The sequence below is a fragment of the Camellia sinensis genome, chromosome 12, assembly GCF_055761805.1.
Source record: "Camellia sinensis isolate YWXY chromosome 12, ASM5576180v1, whole genome shotgun sequence".
NCBI lineage: Eukaryota > Viridiplantae > Streptophyta > Magnoliopsida > Ericales > Theaceae > Camellia > Camellia sinensis.
The window spans coordinates 68,313,557-68,323,499 of NC_138972.1; positions in this window are offsets into that span (position 1 = coordinate 68,313,557).

The window sequence follows — 9,943 nt, forward strand, 5'->3', positions numbered from 1 at the left end:
CAATTCCTGGAGCTGAATCTTCAACTCACTCAACTCGGCTGGGGCAAAACGATAAAGTGCCATAGAAATCGGCGCTGTGCCGGGCACTAAATCAATAGAGAACTCTATCTCTCGGTGAGGTGGCAAACTAACGAGATTCTCGGGAAAAACATCCGAATACTCATAAACCACCCTCGGCAATACAATTTGGGTCTCATCACACTCACCACTCATAAAGCTAGCAAGTAGACCACTAAGCTCATTCCGCCCTCTCGAATCATACATCGGTGGCAACACACTACCAATCCGATCCCCCAAGAAATGGAAACACTCCCTGCTCAAGGTACAAACCGTGACCCTCTGGCGGTAGCAATCAATAACAGCCTGGTACGACGATAGCCAGTCCATACCCAAAATAATATCAAAACCCTTCATGGGCATGACAACAAACGGAAAAGGAAGCCTATGGTCGGCGACCTCTATATCACAACCTCTAACACCTTGTTTCAAAGTCAACTCACCACCAATAGGCGACACTACACAAATAGGAGATGCTAACTATGCCAACTCCAATTCCAAAACAGATGCAAATGCAGCAGACACAAAAGAATGAGATGCACTCGTATCAATCAATACACTAGCAACCGAGTTGCAAAATAGAAAAGTACCTCTCACTACTGATGGAGCCGGTACTAGGTCCTGCACGGTAACAGCATACACGCGCCCTATAGGTCCCTGATCCACCTGCTCACCCTTAGGAGCAAAGGACTGCTGCACTGATTGGGATGACAATGCTCCCAGATTGGCCCTCGAGGCCTGCACAGACTGAGCGGGTTGAAATCCCTGCGTCTGTCTAGAACCAGACGCTCCTGAAGTAGCACTCAACTGCGGGCAATACCTCTTCAGGTGCCCAGGCTGACCACACTGATAGCAAGGCAAAGTCTGGCCCCTGCCCTGACTCTGGCCCTGAGGTCTAGCTGAAGATGAAGCAGCTCGCTGACCCCCTTCCTTCTGTGGGCAAATCGAAGACTTGTGACCCAGCTGGCCACACGCAAAACAAGTCAAGCCTCCCTGACTACCTCTCCCAGAACCTGCACTCGGCACTGGAAAGGTCGATCTAGCTACACCACCCTGAGACTGCTGAGGGTTAGAACCCCTCTGTCTCCTACCATCACCCTGACCATCTTGGCCCCTCTTGGAGCCTCTCTGCCCCTCATCCTCCTCCTGCATCATGAGCTCCATATGAGCTGCCGCATCCACCAAACGTCTATACTCCTGGATGAAAGATCCACCAACCCTCAACTTGAGGCCTCGCCTCAACTTCCGCTCAAACTCAAAGCAACGGCGTTCCTCGGACGCCACCAGTTCAGGTGCAAACCTAGACAAACTAGTAAAAGTAGCCTTAAACTCGGCCACTGACAAGCCCTGCTGTCTAAGCTAGCAAAACTGCTCTCTCAGCTTCTCCCTCGCAGCTGAGGATAAAAACTTCTCCTGGAAAGCATTCACAAACGCCTCCCAAGCACCACCAACACTGCCCTTCTCGTACTTCCACCATTGATCCGCATCTCCCTTCAGTTGGAAGGATGCCAAAGTCACCTTCAAGGTCCCGTCCTCGATGCCCAGCATCTCGAACATTTTCTCCATTTGTTCCAACCACTCGTCAGCCTTAAGTGGCTCCTTCGGATCCCCAACAAACTCATCCGGGTTAGACCGGAAGAATTCCCTCTTCAAGAAAGAAGGCCCTGCCTCAGCAACCTGATTCTCAGCTCTGAGAATACCCAAAGCTCCTGCTATCTCTCGGGCCAAGGCGCCCATAGCCTGCTGACCCGCTGGCTCGGCCACGTTGGCCTGACCAACACCCTCCTGCATTGCCGGAACATCATCCGGTACAGGTACCTCCTGCCTACCATGCCTGCCACGCCTACCACGCCCTCGTCCTGACATCCTAATAAAGGTAACCAAGACTATTAGCACATTCACAAATGTGCCAAAGCTATAACACCCTCGTCCTAATGCATGGACAACTGTAATTCACTCTACGTAAGCACATAAACACATAAGCATTTATGAATTTCATTTCCGGATAATGATAGTCCCGAGGCGTTACTAGAGTTTCGGTTAGAAACAGCATTGATCAAGTTCCTTTCCAACAAGACTCCCAGCAACCCAAGGATCCAATCAATATCCTAGAAACTACATTCCATACCCACATAGTCACGTAAGCATGTTATCAATTAAGCACATCGCATATGACACTACATCTAAGTCTCTATCAAGCGAGACAAACCCATTATGATCTTAATCACTTCCCACGTACCCAAAGTATTCGAACCCGGTACGCTCTGATACCAAGTTGTAATGCCCTCAAAAAAATAACATTAAACCAACATTTTAGACATGCATTGATACAATGGAAACCAACCATTTCTATTCATCAAAATAATTCTTACAACTGTATTACATGCTAACAACAAAAGCAAATGCTCTATGGGCTTACAGCTTTCCAAGTTAACACTTGGTTACAAAAAGGAGAGTACTAACTCAATACATATTAAGCCCTTGGCTTGAATTTACATGTAATACATCAAAATAAACAAAAGAAAGAGTCTTCAACTCTCATCATCATCCACCAAACTATATCCTTGGAGGTGGCATACTACATGTACCTGAAAATAATGTCCCATAAAGGGTGAGCCAACGCCCAGAAGAGATATGTTAAACACAGTATGAGCAATGACTAAGACATTAGCAATTGATAGATGTTCAATTTTCATAAACCAATTCATAATCCATTTCCATTTCTTATCAATTTCACAATTTCCAACAACGGCTCAGAACCTGGCCAACCACTTATATGAGACAAAGACTCATATTAAACATTTTCCATTTTACAATAGATGAACACACTGGTTATATCAATATCTTAACAGATAAGCATACAAGCTGTATCCACGTTTCAACAGATATGCATATTAGCTATATCAACACTTCTAATGACAAGCATATGAGCTGTATTAACACTTCAAAAGATAAGCATATGAGCAGTATCAACACATTTTCTGACAAGCATATGAGCTGTATTAGTGGAGTCCATCCCCTATCTCCTCCCAAACAACATCCGGTTTAGAGGTCCATCCCCTATCTTTCCCTAAACCGTGGAGTACATCCCCTATCTCCTTCCACACACACAATGCATATATACACAAAGGTCATATACACAATCAACCAATACATAACGTTAATGTATTCTATCAACCGTCATCCTCTATGACATGTCCAATTGATTAGTTTTAGTTTGCCTAATCATCATGCATTGTCTACAACAATCAAAACTACCCTCCACCGGTAGCCCAAGCAATTATTCTAAACAGATAATAAAAGCTCCAACAGATAAAATATCAATGTTTTCAAAAGCGAGCGATTTATAAATCCAACTCCATCATTTCACCACATAATGAGCCAATCTCATTATTTCTAACTTAATTCCATAAGTTCACAATTTTTCCAAATTAATTATACCAATTAATTTTAATTAACAAATTAGGGCTTTTACCCCCAACTCTTGATATTAACCCGAAGGTTCCAATATCACCAACCAATAACTATATCATCACTTTGAAACCCAAAATACAAGTTATGAGCCCAAAATCACAAAACCCTTTTTACACATTTTAAAACCCTAAGTCCCAAAATTTCCCAAGTTCAATACTCTATCAAAACAACTAAAAATCTAGGTCAAAGACCATAAGAGTGAGTAGGAATCCCTATCTCAAAAGATGAGACCCAACGAAGAAGATGATGAAAACGAACTTGCTCCAAACCACGAGTTTCTCGGATCAAAAGGTAGCCCTCGACGATCAACAACTCTTTTGTAAAGGCCAAAGGTGAGGAAAACACCCTTGCTAGATCAATATCTAGAGAGAAGGCAAGATTTTAGAGAGAGGAGCTCTCAAATAGCTTTTTTGGAAAAGTAAGAGAGAGAAAGAAAAAGAAAAAGTGATTTAAAACTGTCCCACAGCCAACTGATATACGACATTCCCGCTCGAGCGGAAAACACAACGCTCGAGCGTCAAGAACAAAAACTAGGTCCGCTCGAGCGCAAAAAGCCCCGCTCGAGCGCCAAGACACAGGAATAAAGCACATCCGCTCCAGCGCGAAAACCAGTCCGCTCGAGCGTAGATTTCCCCCTCCCATAACTTACACCGAAAAGGTACTACCCGCTCGAGCGCCAAAGTACCCGCTCGAGCATACACAAACCCGCTTGAGCGTAAAAATCACACCTGCAGAAGTTTTGCAGGGGCACGAAAAACTGGGAGTACGTAATCTCCGCTCGAGCGCAAGAAGACCCGCTCGAGCGGACCTTCTAAAAACTGGGCAACAAAGAATTGAAACCAAAGTCTAACCAACCTGTAACAACTCTGCCCCATACATCCTAAAACTCAATCAAGTGAAATTAAAGGATGACAACAAGGTGTACCACTACCAACATTACGGAACCGAGTCCGAAATACAACAGAACAGTAAAGGGACAACCGGGATCGCTATAAGAAGTACAGTGTCGAACCAATGTGTTTTGTTCAGATGTTGAAGGTCGAACCAACGTGTTTTGTTCGGATGTTGATGGTCGAATCAATGTGTTATTTTTGACCTTGGTTTAACGAACGGTGGATATGTGCCGATGGTGGGTCGCCACTGCGATGGTGGTAATAACAGGGATGAGAGGTGGTGGGCAGAGGGATTGGACGGGTGTGTGGGCTGCGATGGTGGGTGGAGGGAAGGGAAGGTAGGTGGATTGAATGTGTTGGAAAGTTGTGTGTGTATGCTTTAGATATGAGGGTATAATTGGAATAAAAGTGTGTGTAATGAGTAAATGCTTTTTTTTTTTTTTTTTTTTTCAGTATGTGAACTAAGAAAGATGTGTATAGGGAGAAAATGATGTGTGCAAATAGAAACTCCCGTATATACTGAGAGCAATTAATATATGGAAATAGAATTACCCATAAGTTAAGGGTAAATTGCAAATATACTCTTTGAGATTTTCTTAAAATATAATTTATCCCTTGTGATTTTGAAAATTGCATCCCGTCCCTTGAAGTTTCTAATTTTGTAACAAATGGTTCATTTTATTAGTAAATCATCAAGTTAATTAACAACTTTTAATGATATCATAAATTTATTTTAATCAATAATTCAAATAATTTTATCATTGAATAGGAGAGCAATTAAACATTTTTATTTTTTTAATTAATTCTATTAAATAAAAAATTCTAACAAAGGGATATTTATAATTTTCTAAACCACAGAAAGCAATCTATATTTTAAGTAAATTTCAAGGGTGTTATTGTAATTTATCCTATAATTAATTGCTAATTTTTTTATGTAAAAAATTAAATTGATCCAAATCAACTGTTATACTATCAAATTATTTTTATTCACACGATATATATATGAATAGAGTGCGCATTTGTTATAATATATACATGATTTGATTATGTAATTACTTATGTTTAATCAATTTAATTTTATGCATGCATAATTTTCTTTACTTATCATATGAGATGAACAATTCAAATTACTAAAATAAATACAAATTGATTTAACAATATTCTAATTTTTGTTCTGAAATTGAGATATTCAATTTTAACAAATCTAAGCCCCACTCAGAGATAGCCATGTCTCATATGGTGTGTTTTTATTAAGTCAAAAGGGCTTGACTTTAATTCTTGATAGTTATTTTATTGTTATAAATTTTAAAATATCATATTTTTATTCAACATATATATTTTTAATTTTGATAAAGTTTATATATTCAACATATATATTTTTAATTTTGATAAAAGTTTATATATTTGAAATCTCTCTATCGAGATCTATATTTGATATGAAATTATGTATACAAAAAATCATGGTTTATTTGTTGAGAAATTGCAAAATTTCACAAATTTTGTCAGGAATTGTGTTTTGAAATGAGTTTTGAAAAGAGAAAACTTATTTGGTTATAAGTTTTGAAAGGAATTTTAAGTTTTGAGTTATATTTTGAAATTATATTTGGTTTATTTTTTTAAATATTTAAAATTTTTCTTAATTTTATTTTTTTAGGGTAAATATTTTTTAAGATAAATTACAAATACACTCCCTGAGCTTTGCTTAAAATACAGATTGTCCCATATGGTTTAGAAAATTACAAACACCCCCTTGTTAAAAAAAATTATTTAACAAAATTAACTAAAAAAAATAAAATTCATAATTGCTATCCTATACAATAATAAAATTACCTAAATTGTTAATTGAAACATATTTTTAACATTATTAAAAACTATTAATTGATTTATGATTTATTAATAAAATGAACGATTTGTTATGAAATTAGAAACCTTAGAGGGTGGAATGTAATTTTCAGAACTATTAGGGGCGATTTGTATTTTAATCAAACCTTAGGGGCATATTTGTAATTTACCATATTTTTTATTATAAACATTTATACAACTATATTTATACGCTGTATTTTTTAAAATATTTTAAATATTTCAAAAAATATTTTTTATTTTAAATATATAATTTTTATTTTAAATATTTTCTTATTAATTTATTATACTTTTTAAATATTTAATTTTTTAAAATTTTAAAATTTTTTGAATCACCCATATATATCTAAATCATAACAAATTATTTGGCCAATACTTACAAAAATAAAAAATATATATATATATTTTTATTCAAAAATAAAAATAAAAAATTTATGAAAAAAAACTCAAAAAAAGCAAAATAATATATATTTTTTGATTTTTTTTTTTGTTTTAAAAAAAGTTTAGTTATGAGTTTTTTTTTTAAATAAAAAAAATAAAAATAAAAATGAAAAAGAGTCTTGAATAAAGTCTTTGATTATAAGTTTTTTAAAGAGTTTTGAAAATTTTTAATCCAAATTATGATTCTAAAAGTTAACCAAACGTTACCATGATTTTTCCAGTGAAGTGATCCCCAAGCCCAGTCTATTTTGAATGATAGAGGATGGAATTGGATTATTAACGATGTGGGATTATGAAAATCGTGTTGGTTTGGACAAATGGTCACAAATTAACAGTCTCATGCGATTAGATATATTCTCTAATGAGAGGACTAGCAATTCCACGAGGGAGATAATATTCAAACGGTAATGGTACATCCCATTAAAAGTGATGTTCTAAAGTACCACTAATGAGTTGACAAACACTTTAAACAATAAAATAAAATAAAAATAAGATACAAGCAATGGGCCCCGTCCACTGTCACATCACTAGTGGTGCTTTTAGAACACCACTTTTAATGGTCTCAAGCATTATTGATATTCAAATCTAATCTCATGGGATTAGCGGTGAAATGATTGTTTTGCCTTCATTTTATAAGAATAATTTTTAATATTAAAAATAATAGTACAACAATATATTTATATCAAAACAATATAGTACCAGTATATATATATATATATATATATGTATGAAATAGAGGAATTTATTACAAAATTCTCTTTCAAGTATTTGTTTACCAATTAATCTATAAGATATTTTTGTATTCTAATAAATCTTATTATTTTAAACATTTGATCTATTAACTGTTAATTCTCATATTTAAGATATTTTATAAACAATTTTACCTTACAAATATTACCTTTAACAATTTCGTGATGTGAACACATTAAATAAATTTGACAGCTTGAATGTTCACATCATAAAACACTTACACTGTTAATGCAAACATTAATGCACGCTTCACTTTATTATTATTATTATTAGAGATATTTTGGTAATTATATCATCCATAGGATTTATTTGAGCATAAAAAAAAAATTTAGACTAAGTGAAATATAAGTAGGTGAAGAGGGATTTATGAATAAATGCCCAATAAGATATAATTTTTAATATTAAAATATATCAAAAGCACTAAGGCCACGTTTGTTTGGCGGATTAGGTTAGATGAGATTATTAGTGAGAGGATTGTTAGTAAAGAAATTGTTAATGTGTGGATTGTAAGTGAAGGGATTAAGTAAAAATGTGTTTGTTTTAATAATAGTATGTGAGATGATTAGTGATGAGATTGTTAAATTATTTTTATATAAAATAAATAAATAAATTATTTTTGATGATGCTGTTCGTCCTAGGTGGATGGATCGGGCTGGTCCAAGCTCTTCAAGCTCCGATCCAGGCGGATGGTTCCACCAGATGACCTGCAAGCAAGTCCAAAGGGGAACGGGGTAGTCCCCCAGTGAACCCTCCGGCGAGCAAATCAGTAGTGGAAGAAAGAAAAGTATAGAGAGAGAGAGATAGAAAAGCTTAACCTTCCTCTTGTCTTCGATTCTTGTTTATATCCTTTTGTAATCATTTCACTGTCCCTTGTGACGTGCCCCCTTCCGCTGAAAGCATGTGCCGTAGCTTACCTTGTTCAGGGTGAGGTGGCTCTGTTCCGACGGGAGGTGTTGTCGTAATAAATGCTGTGATGGGCTGCATTAATGGTGATGTGTTGTAGCAATAACTCTGCAGATCTTTGTCTGCTGATGTGGCCTGTGTTTCACCTGCCATGTGCCCGAATGTCATTGGCCCTCCATGCCCAGATGGCCTCCAGCTGTCCTGGGCTTTGCCGACCGGGTTATGCTATGGGTCCCAAGCGATGGGTTTGGGGTTGTTTGCTGTGAACTGTAAGCCTTATGGGCCTATCCATGTCAGTAGTCCCCCATTTCCGAGTGCAGCTTTAGTCCAACGAAGGGAATAGTAATAAGGAAAAGAAGTGCGAACCGAGTGGAGAGACCGACCGTTAGGGGTGCCGACCATGAGGCGTGCCGACCGAAAGGGTGGCCGAGCGGGGGGAGCTGACCGTGAGGGTGGCCGAGCGGGAGGGGTCGACCGTTAGGCGTGCCGACCGCAAGGGTGGCTGAGCGGGGGGAGTTGACCGTGAGGGTGGCCAAGCGGGAGGGGTCGACCGTTAGACGTGCCGACCGCAAGGGTGGCCGAGCGGGAGGGGTCGACCATGAGGCGTGCCGACCAGGACGGCGCGGGGCTCAAGAGGGGGCGTGCCATGTGATGATGTGAAATGGAAAGGACAGGGTAAGGGGAGGGGACAGTGCATCGTGGCCATACACGTGGTAATATCGTGGGGGAAGTGAAGCGTTGGAGCAGAAATGAAACGATAGGTCACGAGGGGGGGTTTTGAAAAGGCGGTTTTGGCGGTTGATTTGAAAGGTTTTTAAACGGGCGAAAATTAATGTGGATCCATGGAATACGGGTAAGCCGCGGATTTTTGGTATAATTTGTTTCACCTACCTTTTTACAAAAACTCAAAATACCCAAGTGTTAATTCCTTCATTGCGCACGACACACCTGTGCAACATTTTCTCAACTTCCTTGCTCCTGCGTCGGAAGTGATTCGTATGCAAACCCTAGAAATGACACAAGAAGAAGTGGTGAATGTGAGGGTGGACCCTCTAGGAGACGATGATGCAGAGGAGCTAGCAGCACGATATAGGACGGAGACACGAATGGTGGGGGTGGGGGAACCGGTGGGACAATCGTGGGCGTCGGCCCTGATATTGGCTCCAAGGCCAATAAGCCAGGTAGAACCGGATCAGTGGCACACTAAGGCTGACAAATCCACAATTACTGCGGCGGATTTGGAGGCTATCAGGGAAAAATACCAGATTTCGGCTGAGGTGGAGTTATTGCTGCCAACATCAAGGGAAAGGCCGTCTGATGCCAGGCCAGGGGAGTTTTCCCTTTACGAGGAGGCGCTAAAAGGTGGGTTGAGGTTGCCACTGCCCCAAGTGGTGGTTGACGTACTGAACCATCTGGAGGTAGCACCGGGGGAATTGATGCCTAATGCATGAAAGATTCTGCTGGCCTGTGCTAGCGCGTGGCCCAAGGCAAATGGAGGGGAAGCCATGGCGGTAGACGAGTTCTTTTCCTGTTATAAGGCTTCGGGACAGCAAGAGACGTGGATC